This window comes from Oncorhynchus gorbuscha, linkage group LG24 (assembly GCF_021184085.1).
Source record: "Oncorhynchus gorbuscha isolate QuinsamMale2020 ecotype Even-year linkage group LG24, OgorEven_v1.0, whole genome shotgun sequence".
Classification (NCBI taxonomy): domain Eukaryota; kingdom Metazoa; phylum Chordata; class Actinopteri; order Salmoniformes; family Salmonidae; genus Oncorhynchus; species Oncorhynchus gorbuscha.
Window position 1 is genome coordinate 36646271 of NC_060196.1, and position 15119 is coordinate 36661389.

Genomic DNA, 15119 nt, shown 5'->3' on the forward strand with positions numbered 1-15119 from the left:
AGTCCTGGGCTGGTGTGGTTATGCATGGTCTGCGGTTGTGATGCTGGTTTGATGTACTGTCAAATTCTGTAAAACAATGTTGGAGGCGGATTATGGTAGAGAAATTAACATTAAATTATCTGGCAACAGCTCCGGTGAACATTTATGCAGTCAGCATGCCAATTGCAAACTCCTTCAACACTTGAGACATCTGTGGCATTGTGTTGTGTGACCAAACTGCACATTTTAGAGTGGCCTTTTATTGTCCCCAGTACAAGGTGCACCTGCGGAATGATCATGCTGTTTAATCAGCTCTTGATATGCCACACCTGTCAGGTGAATGGATTATCTTGGCAAATGATAAATTCTCTAACAGGGATGTAAACAAATTTGTGCCAAGATTTGAAAGAAATAAGCTTTTTGTGTGCATGGAACATCTCTGGGATATTTTATTTCAGCTGATAAAACATATGACCAACACTTTACTTACATGTTGCATTGATATTTTTGTTTAGCGTCTCTTTTAACATGGTGAACTGATAATTCCAAGGGGTAGATAGACCTATCAACCCATCCCTCTCACATGCCCCTCTTTATCCAACAAAAAACAAAACCTTAAGATTTCCACAGTTTGAAATCCAATTATCAAAATTAATGATCTACAGGATTTACATAAGATCACAGTTTTCACATTCTCGGGATCAATCTTTTGTCAGAAATTAAAAACAGCTATTCTCTGGTCTGATGTCAGTTTCATTTGTATGGAAGACAGGCCTCAGAGTGCACCCAATCCACTCACTGTAATCAAGGCAATGTAGTGCCAATCCTTCAATACACTCTGACACAATAATTGTGTCTTTTGTCTTTTGAGAGAAGTGTGAACTTAAAATCCCCTTGAACTTCATGATAGCATACTTAAATACACTCAACTGTCAGTTCTCTGCCTTCTAAGGGGCCATAGGGAAAACTCATCCCAAAGTAAGGCTCACATGATCTAATGTTAACCATGGCTAATCAGAAAACAAGCAGCAGGGGCAGCAGGTAACCTAGTGGTTAAAGCATTGGACTAGTAACCGAAAGGTTGCAAAATATAATCCCCGAGCTGACAAGGTAAAAACAATTAAAGTAGGATTGGAGCAAAAACCTACAGAAGGGTTATACTATAGATCCTCAGGAATAGGGTGACTGGCTACCCCCTAGTACATTTTTACCATCATTTGAGAGTTACTGGGATGAAAATGATCAATGAGTCCCTCCAAGTTTATTAAGTGAAGTGCCCTTCACATTTTAATTAGCCCAGAGTGCTTTCTGTTGTAAGTTACTGATGGGTAGCACAGCTATCTGCCCTAAACCTCTCCCTCATAGTCAACAAAATGAAGGATCATGGACTACCGGAGACAGCAGAGAGAGCACGCCCCCATCCACATTGATGGGGCTACAGAGGAGATGGTCAAACGCTTCAAGTTCCTTGTCGTGCACATCACTAATGACCTGAAATGATCCCTTCACACAGACATTGTGGTGAAGAAGGAGCAATAGCGCCTATTAAACCTCAGTAGGTTGAATAAATTCCGCTTGGCCCTTAAGACCCTCACAAACTTCTACCGATGCACCATTAAGAGCATCCCAATCCATCATCAGGGGGAAAATGTCAGTGTCACAGGAAGGCCAAGAAGAGGATCAAGGACCTCAGCCATCTGAGCCAAGGCCTGTCCAACCCGTTACCATCTAGAAAGCAGAGACAGTACATGTGCATCAAAGCTCGGATCCTAGCCGGCCTCTGCCGAGTACCCAGACCTGAACCTTAGTCAATGTTACTAACCAGCTACCACCTGATACTCTATCATGCACCGTACACTGAACACTGGTCATTTTAATAACATTTACATACTGTTTTAACCAATTTATATGCACAGTGCATTCAGAAAGTATTCAGACACCTTGACATTTTCCACATTTCATGTTACAGCCTTATTCTAAAATGTATTCAAAAAATGTTCCTCATCTAGCTACACACAATACCCCATCAAGACTAAGCAAAAACATAACATTTGCATAAGTATTCAGACACTTTACTTAGTACTTTGTTGAAGAACCTTTGGCAGCGATTACAGCCTCGAGTCTTCTTGGGTATGATGCTACAAGTTTGGCACACCTGTATTTGGGGAGTTTGTCCCATTCTTCTTTGCAGATTTTCTCAAGTTCTGTCAGGATGGATGGGGAGCATCACTGCACAGCTATTTCCAGGTCTCTCCAGAGATGTTCGATCGGGTTCAAGTCCGGGCTCTGACTGGACCACTCTAGGTCATTCAGAGACTTGTCCTGAAGCCACTCATGCGTTGTCTTTGCTAAGGGTCATTGTCCTATTGGAAGGTGAACCTTTGCCCCAGTCTGAGGTCCTGAGAGCTCTGGAGCAGGTTTTCATCAAGGATCTCTCTATACTTTGCTCCATTCATCTTTCCCTTGATTCTGACTAGTCTCCCAGTCCCTGCCACTGAAAAACATCCCCACAGCATGATGCGGCTACCAGTATGCTTCACCGTAGGGATGGTGCCAGGTTTCCTCCAGACATGAGGCTTGGCATTCAGGCCAAAGAGTTCAATCTTGGTTTCATCAAGAGTTTTCCCTTTGGCAAACTCAAAGCGGGCTTTCATGTGCCTTTTACTGGGGAGTGGATTCTGTCTGGCCACTCTAACATAAAGGCCTGATTGGTGGAGTGCTGCAGAGATGGTTGTCCTTCTGGAAGGTTCTCCCATCTCCACAGAGGAACTTTAGAGCTCTGTCAGAGTGACCATCAGGTTCTTGGTCACCTCCCCGACCAAGGCCCTTCTCCCCCGATTGCTCAGTTTGGCCGGGCGACCAACTCTAGGAAGAGTTTTGGAGCTTCCAAACTTCTTCCATTTAAGAATGATGGAGGCCACTGTGTTCTTGGGGACCTTCAATGCTGCAGAAATCTTTTGGTGCCCTTTCCCAGATCTGTGCCTCATCACAATCCTGTCTTGGAGAGTTACGGACAATTCCATCATCCTCATGGCTTGGTTTTTGCTCTGATATGCACTGTCAACTGTGAGACCTTATATAAACAGGTGAGCTTTACACCACTCTAGCCGACGCTTAGCATTGCACATGGTGATCTTAAGCTTGTGTGTGGCTGCTCGGCCATGGAAACCCATTTCATGAAGCTCCAAATGAACAGTTATTGTGCTGACGTTGCTTCCAGCGGTAATTTGGAACTCGTTAGTGAGTGTAGCAACCAAGGACAGATTTTTAAACACTTCGGGAGTCAGCACTCATCCTTATATAGACAAGTGTGTGCCTTTCGAAAACATATCCCATTAATTGAATTTACCACATGTGGACTCCAATCAAGTTGTAGAAATATCTCAAGGATGATCAATGAAATGGGATGCACCTGAGATCAATTTAGAGTCTCATGGCAAAAGGTCCGAATACTTATGTAAACTATGTATTTTTTTATTTTTTTTTAGACATTTGCAAAAATGTATAAAACCCTGTTTTTGCTTTGTCATTATGTGGTATTGTGTGCAGATTGCTGCAGATGCTTTTTTAATCCATTTTAGAATAAGGCTGTAGTTTAACAACATGTGGAATAAGTCTCTCTCTCCACTGGCTTCCAGTTGAAGCTCGCATCCGCTACAAGACCATGGTGCTTGCCTACGGAGCTGTGAGGGGAACGGCACCTCAGTACCTCCAGGCTCTGATCAGGCCCTACACCCAAATAAGGGCACTGCGTTCATCCACCTCTGGCCTGCTCGCCTCCCTACCACTGAGGAAGTACAGTTCCCGCTCAGCCCAGTCAGAACTGTTCGCTGCTCTGGCTCCCCAATGGTGGAACAAGCTCCCTCACGACGCCAGGACAGCGGAGTCAATCACCACCTTCCGGAGACACCTGAAACCCCACCTCTTTAAGGAATACCTAGGATAGGATAAAATAATCCTTCTCACCCCCCTTAAAATATGTAGATGCACTATTGTAAAGTGGCTGTTCCACTGGATGTCATAAGGTGAATGCACCAATTTGTAAGTCGCTCTGGATAAGAGCGTCTGCTAAATGACTTAAATGTAAATGTAAATGTAAATAAGTCAAGGGATCTGAATACTTTCCAAAGGCACTGTATATGTATATATAGTGCCTTCAGAACGTATTCACACCCCTTGACTTATTCCACATTTTGTTGTGTATATATATATATATATTGCTAGGTATTACTGCGATGTTGAAACTAAAACACAAGCATATTGCTGCACCTGCGAAAACATCTGCAAATCTGTGCACCGACCAATAAACCTTGATTTTATTTTGATTGACCACATCCCATTTCAACACTAACCCTAACCTTAACCCTAGCCTCAACCAAACCTAACCCTAACCTTAACCCTAGTCTCAACCAAACCTAACCCTAACCTTAACCCTAGTCTCAACCAAACCTAACCCGAGCTTCATGTCCACATCCCTGTTCAACCCTAACCCTTGTCTCAACCAAACCTAACCCTAACCTTAACCCTAGTCTCAACCAAACCTAACCCTAACCTTAACCCTAGTCTCAACCAAACCTAACCCGAGCTTCATGTCCACATCCCTGTTCAACCCTAACCCTTGTCTCAACCAAACCTAACCCTAAACTTAACCGTAGTCTCAACCAAACCTAACCCTAACCTTAACCCTAGCCTCAACCAAACCTAACCCGAACCTTAACCCTTGTCTCAACCACAACCCTAACCCTAACCCTTGTCTCAACCACAACCCTAACCCTAGTTTCAACCAAACCTAACCTTAACCCTAACCCTTGTCTCAACCACAACCCTAACCCTAGCTTCATGTCCACATCCCTGTTCAACCCTAACCCTTGTCTCAACCAAACTTAACCCGAACCTTAACACTAGTCTCAACCAAACCTATCCCTAACCCTTGTCTCAACCACACCTAACCCTAACCCTAACCCTTGTCTCAACCAAACCGAACCCTAACCCTAACCCTAACCCTAACCCTTAACTCTAGTCTCAACCAAACCTAACCCTAACCTTAACCCTAGCCTCAACCAAACCTAACTCTAACCTTAATTCTAGTCTCAACCAAACCTAACCCTAACCTTAACCGTAGTCTCAACCACACCTAACCCTAACCTTAACCCTAACCCTAGCCTCAACCAATCCTAACCCTAACCTTAACCCAAACCTCAACCAAACCTAACCCTAACCTTAAATCTAGTCTCAACCAAACCTAACCCTATCCTTAAATCTAGTCTCAACCAAACCTAACCCTATCCTTAACTCAAGTCTCAACCACAATCCTAGCCCTAGTCTCAACCAAACCTAACCCTAACCTTAACTCGAGTCTCAACCAAACCTAACCCTAACCTGAACTCTAGTCTCAACCACAATCCTAGCCCTAGTCTCAACCAAACCTAACCCTAACCCTAACCCTTGTCTCAACCAAACCTAACCCTAACCTTAACCGTAGTCTCAACCACACCTAACCCTAACCTTAACCCTAGTCTCAACCACACCTAACCCTAACCTTAACCCTAGCCTCAACCAAACCTAACCCTATCCTTAACTCTAGTCTCAACCACAATCCTGGCCCTAGTCTCAACCAAACCTAACCCTAACCTTAACTCTAGTCTCAACCAAACCTAACCCTAACCTTAACTCTAGTCTCAACCAAACCTAACCCTAACCTTAACTCTAGTCTCAACCAAACCTAACCCTAACCTTAACTCTAGTCTCAACCAAACCTAACCCGAACCTTAACTCTAGTCTCAACCACAATCCTAGCCCTAGTCTCAACCAAACCTAACCCTAACCCTAACCTTAACTCGAGTCTCAACCAAATCTAACCCTAACCTGAACTCTAGTCTCAACCATAATCCTAGCCCTAGTCTCAACCAAACCTAACCCTAACCTTAACTCTAGTCTCAACCGTAAACCTAGCCCTAGTCTCAACCAAACCTAACCCTAACCATAACTCTAGTCTCAATCATAATCCCAGCCCTAGTCTCAACCAAAACTAACCCTAACCTTAACTCTAGTCTCAACCATAATCGTAGCCCTAGTCTCAACCAAACCTAACCCTAACCTTAACACTAGTCACAACAACAATCCTAACCCTAACCTTAACTCTAGTCTCAACCATAATCCTAGCCCTAGTCTCAAACAAACCTAACCCTAACCTTAACTCTAGTCTCAACCACAATCCTAGCCCTAGTCTCAACCAAACCTAACCCTAACCTTGACTCTAGTCTCAACCACAATCCTAGCCCTAGTCTCAACCAAACCTAACCCTAACCTTAACTCTTGTCTCATCCATAATCCTAGCCCTAGTCTCAACCAAACCTAACCCTAACCTTAACTCTTGTCTCAACCACAATCCTAACCCTAACCTTAACTCTAGTCTCAACCATAATCCTAGCCCTAGTCTCAACCAAACCTAACCCTAACCTTAACTCTAGTCTCAACCATAATCATAGCCCTAGTCTCAACCATACCTAACCCTAACCTTAACTCTAGTCTCAACCACAATCCTAGCCCTAGTCTCAACCAAACCTAACCCTAACCTTAACTCTAGTCTCAACCATAATCCTAGCCCTAGTCTCAACCAAACCTTACCCTAACCTTAACTCTAATCTCAACCACAATCCTAGCCCTAGTCTCAACCAAACCTAACCCTAACCTTAACTCTAGTCTCAACCACAATCCTGGCCCTAGTCTCAACCAAATCTAACCTTAACCTTAACTCTACTCTCAACCAAACCTAACCCTAACCTTAACTCTAGTCTCAACCACAATCCTAGCCCTTGTCTCAACCAAACCTAACCTTAACTCTAGACTCAACCAAACCTAACCCTAACCATAACTCTAGTCTCAATCACTATCCTAGCCCTAGTCTCAACCAAACTTAACCCTCACCTTAACTCTAGTCTCAACCAAACCTAACCCTAACCTTAACCGTAGTCTCAACCAAACCGAACCCAAACCTTAACCCTTGTCTCAACCACAACCCTAACCCTCACCCTTGTCTCAACCACAACCCTAACCCTAGCTTCATGTCCACATCCCTGTTCAAGCCTAACCCTTGTCTCAACCAAACCTAACCCTAACCTTGTCTCAACCAAACCTAACCCTAACCCTAACCATTGTCTCAACCAAACCTAACCCTAACCCTTGTCTCAACCACAACCCTAACCCTTGTATCAACAACAACCCTAACCCTTGTATCAACAACAACCCTAACCCTAACCCTAACTCTAGTCTCAACCAAAACTAACCCTAACCTTAACACTAGTCTCAACCAAACCTAACCCATGTCTCAACCAAACCTAACCCTAAACCTTGTCTCAACCAAACCTAACCCTAACCCTAACCATTGTCTCAACCAAACCTAACCCTAACCCTTGTCTCAACCACAACCCTAACCCTTGTATCAACAACAACCCTAAACCTAACCCTAACTCTAGTCTCAACCAAACCTAACCCTAACCTTAACTGTAGTCTCAACCAAACCTAACCCTAACCTTAACCCTAACCCCAGCCTCAACCAATCCTAACCTTAACCCTAAACTCAACCAAACCTACCCTAACCCTTGTCTCAACAACAACCCTAACCCTAACCCTAACTCTAGTCTCAAACAAACCTAACCCTAACCCTAACCCTAACCCTAACCCTAACCCTAACCCTAAACCGAACACTAACCTTAACTCGAGTCTCAACCAAACCTAACCTTAACTCTAGTCTCAACCACAATCCTAGCCCTAGTCTCAACCAAACCTAACCCTAACCCTAACCCTTGTCTCAACCAAACCTAACCGTAACCCTTGTCTCAACCACAACCCTAACCCTAACCCTAACTCTAGTCTCAACCAAACCTAACCCTAACCTTAACTCTAGTCTCAACCAAACCTAACCCTAACCTTAACTCTAGTCTCAACCACAATCCTAGCCCTAGTCTCAACCAAACGTAACCCTAAACTTAACTCTAGTCTCAACCAAACCTAACCCTCACCTTAACTCTAGTCTCAACCAAACCTAACCCTAACCTTAACCGTAGTCTCAACCAAACCTAACCCTAACCTTAACCCTAGCCTCAGCCAAACCGAACCCAAACCTTAACCCTTGTCTCAACCACAACCCTAACCCTAACCCTTGTCTCAACCACAACCCTAACCCTTGTCTCAACCAAACCTAACCTTAACCCTCACCCTTGTCTCAACCACAACCCTAACCCTAACCTTAACCCTAGTCTCAATCAAACCTAACCCTAACCTTAACCCTAGTCTCAATCAAACCTAACCCTAACCCTTGTCTCAACCACAACCCTAACCCTTGTCTCAACAACAACCCTAACCCTAACCCTAACCTTGACAGTAGTCTCAACCAAACCTAACCCTTGTCTCAACCAAACCTAACCCTAACCCTTGTCTCAACCCTAACCCTTGTCTCAACAACAACCCTAACCCTAACCCTAACTCTAGTCTCAACCAAACCTAACCCTAACCTTAACTCTAGTCTCAACCAAACCTAACCCTAAACTTAACCCTAACCCTAGCCTCAACCAAACCTAACCCTAACCTTAACCCTAACCCTAGCCTCAACCAAACCTAACCCTAACCTTAACCCTAACCTCAACCAAACCTAACCCTAACCTTAACTCTAGTCTCAACCAAACCTAACCCTATCCTTAACCGTAGTCTCAACCAAACCTAACCCTAACCTTAACCCTAGCCTCAGCCAAACCGAACCCAAACCTTAACCCTTGTCTCAACCACAACCCTAACCCTAACCCTTGTCTCAACCACAACCCTAACCCTTGTCTCAACCAAACCTAACCTTAACCCTCACCCTTGTCTCAACCACAACCATAACCCTAACCTTAACCCTAGTCTCAATCAAACCTAACCCTAACCTTAACCCTAGTCTCAATCAAACCTAACCCTAACCCTTGTCTCAACCACAACCCTAACCCTTGTCTCAACAACAACCCTAACCCTAACCTTAACACTAGTCTCAACCAAACCTAACCCTTGTCTCAACCAAACCTAACCCTAACCCTAACCGTTGTCTCAACCAAACCTAACCCTAACCCTTGTCTCAACCCTAAGCCTAACCCTTGTCTCAATAACAACCCTAACCCCAACCTTAACTCTAGTCTCAACCAAACCTAACCCTAACCTTAACTCTAGTCTCAACCAAACCTAACCCTAAACTTAACCCTAACCTTAGCCTCAACCAAACCTAACCCTAACCTTAACCCTAACCCTAGCCTCAACCAAACCTAACCCTAACCTTAACCCTAACCTCAACCAAACCTAACCCTAACCTTAACTCTAGTCTCAACCACAATCCTTGCCCAAATCTCAACCAAACCGAACCCTAACCTTAACTTGAGTCTCAACCAAACCTGACCATAACATTAACTCTTGTCTCAACCATAATCCTAGCCCTAGTCTCAACCAAACCTAACCCTAACCATAACTCCAGTCTCAACCATAATCCTAGTCCTAGTCTCAACCAAACCTAACCCTAACCTTAACTCTAGTCTCAACAACAATCTTAACCCTAACCTTAACTCTAGTCTCAACCACAATCCTAGCCCTAGTCTCAACCAAACCTAACCCTAACCTTGACTCTCGTCTCAACCACAATCCTAGCCCTAGTCTCAACCAAACCTAACCCTAACCTTAACTCTAGTCTCAACCATAGTCCTAGCCCTAGTCTCAACCAAACCTAACCCTAACCCTAACTCTAGCCTCAACCAAACCTAACCCTAACCTTAAATCTAGTCTCAACCAAACCTAACCCTATCCTTAACTCTAGTCTCATCCACAATCCTAGCCCTAGTCTCAACCAAACCTAACCCTAACCTTAACTCCAGTCTCAACCACAATCCTAGCCCTAGTCTCAACCAAACCTAACCCTAACCTTAACTCTAGTCCCAACCAAACCTAACCCCAACCTTAACTCTAGTCTCAACCATATTCCTAGCCCTAGTCTCAACCAAACCTAGCCCTAACCCTAACTCTAGCCTCAACCAAACCTAACCCTAACCTTAACTCTAGTCTCAACCATAATCCTAGCCCTAGTCTCAACCAAACCTAACCCTAACCATAACTCTAGTCTCAACCATAATCCTAGCCCTAGTCTCAACCAAACCTAACCCTAACCATAACTCTATAATATAATAATAGTCTCAACAACAATCCTAACCCTAACCTTAACTCTAGTCTCAACCACAATCTTAGCCATAGTCTCAACCAAACCTAACCATAACCTTAACTCTTGTCTCAACCATAATCCTAGCCCTAGTCTCAACCAAACCTAACCCTAACCATAACTCTAGTCTCAACCATAATCCTAGTCCTATTCTCAACCAAACCTAACCCTAACATTAACTCTAGTCTCAACAACAATCTTAACCCTAACCTTAACTCTAGTCTCAACCACAATCCTAGCCCTAGTCTCAACCAAACCTAACCCTAACCTTGACTCTCGTCTCAACCACAATCCTAGCCCTAGTCTCAACCAAACCTAACCCTAATCTTAACTCTAGTCTCAACCATAGTCCTAGCCCTAGTCTCAACCAAACCTAACCCTAACCCTAACTCTAGCCTCAACCAAACCTAACCCTAACCTTAAATCTAGTCTCAACCAAACCTAACCCTATCCTTAACTCTAGTCTCATCCACAATCCTAGCCCTAGTCTCAACCAAACCTAACCCTAACCTTAACTCCAGTCTCAACCACAATCCTAGCCCTAGTCTCAACCAAACCTAACCCTAACCTTAACTCTAGTCCCAACCAAACCTAACCCCAACCTTAACTCTAGTCTCAACCACAATCCTAGCTCTAGTCTGAACCAAACCTAACCCTAACCTTAACTCTAGTCTCAACCATATTCCTAGCCCTAGTCTCAACCAAACCTAGCCCTAACCCTAACTCTAGCCTCAACCAAACCTAACCCTAACCTTAACCCTAACCTCAACCAAACCTAACCCTAACCTTAACTCTAGTCTCAACCACAATCCTTGCCCAAGTCTCAACCAAACCGAACCCTAACCTTAACTTGAGTCTCAACCATACCTAACCCTAACCTTAACTCTCGTCTCAACCGTAAACCTAGCACTAGTCTCAACCAAACCTAACCCTAACCATAACTCTATAATATAATAATTGTCTCAACAACAATCCTAACCCTAACCTTAACTCTAGTCTCAACCACAATCTTAGCCCTAGTCTCAACCAAACCTAACCATAACCTTAACTCTTGTCTCAACCATAATCCTAGCCCTAGTCTCAACCAAACCTAACCCTAACCATAACTCTAGTCTCAACCATAATCCTAGTCCTAGTCTCAACCAAACCTAACCCTAACCTTAACTCTAGTATCAACAACAATCTTAACCCTAACCTTAACTCTAGTCTCAACCACAATCCTAGCCCTAGTCTCAACCAAACCTAACCCTAACCTTGACTCTCGTCTCAACCACAATCCTAGCCCTAGTCTCAACCAAACCTAACCCTAACCTTAAATCTAGTCAAAACCATAGTCCTAGCCCAAGTCTCAACCAAACCTAACCCTAACCCTAACTCTAGCCTCAACCAAACCTAACCCTAACCTTAAATCTAGTCTCAACCAAACCTAACCCTATCCTTAACTCTAGTCTCAACCACAATCCTAGCCCTAGTCTCAACCAAACCTAACCCTAACCTTAACTCTAGTCCCAACCAAACCTAACCCCAACCTTAACTCTAGTCTCAACCACAATCCTAGCCCTAGTCTCAACCAAACCTAACCCTAACCTTAACTCTAGTCCCAACCAAACCTAACCCCAACCTTAACTCTAGTCTCAACCACAATCCTAGCTCTAGTATGAACCAAACCTAACCCTAACCTTAACTCTAGTCTCAATCATAGTCCTAGCCCTAGTCTCAACCAAACCTAACCCTAACCCTAACTCTAGCCTCAACCAAACCTAACCCTAACCTTAAATCTAGTCTCAACCAAACCTAACCCTATCCTTAACTCTAGTCTCATCCACAATCCTAGCCCTAGTCTCAACCAAACCTAACCCTAACCTTAACTCCAGTCTCAACCATAATCCTAGACCTAGTCTCAACCAAACCTAACCCTAACCTTAACTCTAGTCCCAACCAAACCTAACCCCAACCTTAACTCTAGTCTCAACCACAATCCTTGCCCTAGTCTGAACCAAACCTAACCCTAACCTTAACTCTAGTCTCAACCACAATCCTAGCCCTAGTCTCAACCAAACCTAACCCTAACCTTAACTCCAGTATCAACCACAATCCTAGCCCTAGTATCAATCAAACCTAACCTAACCTTAACTCTAGTCTCAACCACAATCCTAGCCCTAGTCTCAACCAAACCTAACCCTAACCCTAATCCTTGTCTCAACCAAACCTAACTGTAACCCTTGTCTCAACCACAACCCTAACACTAACCCTTGTCTCAACAACAACCCTAACCCAAACTCTAACTCTAGTCTCAACCAAACCTAACCCTAACCTTAACTCTAGTCTCAACCAAACCTAACCCTAACCTTAACCCTAACCCTAGCCTCAACCAAACCTAACCCTAACCTTAACCCTAACCTCAACCAAACCTAACACTAACCTTAAATCTAGTCTCAACCAAACCTAACCCTAACCTTAACTCTAGTCTCAACCAAACCTAACCCTAACCTTAACTCTAGTCTCAACCAAACCTAACCCTAACCTTAACTCTAGTCTCAACCACAATCCTTGCCCAAGTCTCAACCAAACCGAACCCTAACCTTAACTCGAGTCTCAACCAAACCTAACCCTAACCTTAACTCTAGTCTCAACCACAATCCTAGCCCTAGTCTCAACCAAACCTAACCATAACCTTAACTCGAGTCTCAACCGTAAACCTAGCACTAGTCTCAACCAAACCTAACCCTAACCATAACTCTAGTCTCAACCATAATCTTAGCCCTAGTCTCAACCAAACCTAACCCTAACCATAACTCTAGTCTCAACAACAATCCTAACCCTAACCTTAACTCTAGTCTCAACCACAATCCTAGCCCTAGTCTCAACCAAACCTAACCATAACCTTAACTATTGTCTCAACCATACTCCTAGCCCTAGTCTCAAACAAACCTAACCCTAACCTTAACTCTAGTCTCAACCACAATCCTAACCTTAACTCTAGTCTCAACCATAATCCTAGCCCTCGTCCCAACCAAACCTAACCCTAACCTTAACTCTAGTCTCAACCATAATCCTAGCCCTAGTCTCAACCAAACCTTACCCTAACCTTAACGCTAGTCTGAACGATAATCCTCGCCCTAGTCTCAACCAAACCTAACCCTAACCTTAACTCTAGTCTCAACCACAATCCTAGCCCTAGTCTCAACCAAACCTAACCCTAACCTTAACTCTAGTCTCAACCAAACCTAACCCTAACCATAACTCTAGTCTCAACCAAACCTAACTCTAACCTTAACTCTAGTCTCAACCATAATCCTAGCCCTAGTCTCAACCAAACCTAACCCTAACCATAACTCTAGTCTCAACCAAACCTAACTCTAACCTTAACTCTAGTCTCAACCATAACCCTAGCCCTAGTCTCAACCAAACCTAACTCTAACCTTAACTCTAGTCTCAACCATAATCCTAGTCCTAGTCTCAACCAAACCTAACTCTAACCTTAACTCTAGTCTCAACCAAACCTAACCCTAACCTTAACTCTAGTCTCAACCAAACCTAACCCTAACCTTAACTCTAGTCTCAACCATAATCCTAGTCCTAGTCTCAACCAAACCTAACTCTAACCTTAACTCTAGTCTCAACCATAATCCTAGCCCTAGTCTCAACCAAACCTAACCCTAACCTTAACCCTAGTCTCAACCAAACCTAACCCTAACCTTAACTCTAGTCTCAACCATAATCCTAGTCCAAGTCTCAACCAAACCTAACCCTAACCATAACTCTAGTCTCAACCAAACCTAACCCTAACCTTAACTCTAGTCTCAACCATAATCCTAGTCCTAGTCTCAACCAAACCTAACCATAACTCTAGTCTCAACCAAACCTAACCCTAACCTTAACTCTAGTCTCAACCATAATCCCAGCCCTAGTCTCAACCAAACCTAACCCTAACCATAACTCTAGTCTCAACCATAATCCCAGCCCTAGTCTCAACCAAACCTAACCCTAACCATAACTCTAGTCTCAACCAAACCTAACCCTAACCTTAACTCTAGTCTCAACCATAATTCTAGCTCTAGTCTCAACCAAACCTAATCCTAACCATAACTCTAGTCTCAACCAAACCTAACCCTAACCTTAACTCTAGTCTCAACCATAATCCTAGCTCTAGTCTCAACCAAACCTAACCCTAACCCTAACCTTAACTCTAGTCTCAACCAAACCTAACCCTAACCATAACTCTAGTCTCAACCAAACCTAACCCTAACCTTAACTCTAGTCTCAACCAAACCTAACCCTAACCTTAACTCTAGTCTCAACAAAACCTAACCCTAACCATAACTCTAGTCTCAACCAAACCTAACCCTAACCTTAACTCTAGTCTCAACCAAACCTAACCCTAACCTTAACTCTAGTCTCAACCACTATCCTAGCCCTAGTCTCAACCAAACCTAACCCTAACCTTAACTCTAGTCTCAACCAAACCTAACCCTAACCTTAACTCTAGTCTCAACCAAACCTAACCCTAACCTTAACTCTAGTCCCAACCAAACCTAACTCTAACCTTAACTCTAGTCTCAACCATAATCCTAGCCCTAGTCTCAACCAAACCTAACCCTAACCATAACTCTAGTCTCAACCAAACCTAACTCTAACCTTAACTCTAGTCTCAACCATAATCCTAGCCCTAGTCTCAACCAAACCTAACCCTAACCTTAACCCTAGTCTCAACCAAACCTAACCCTAACCTTAACTCTAGTCTCAACCATAATCCTAGTCCAAGTCTCAACCAAACCTAACCCTAACCATAACTCTAGTCTCAACCAAACCTAACCCTAACCTTAACTCTAGTCTCAACCATAATCCTAGTCCTAGTCTCAACCAAACCTAACCATAACTCTAGTCTCAACCAAACCTAACCCTAACCTTA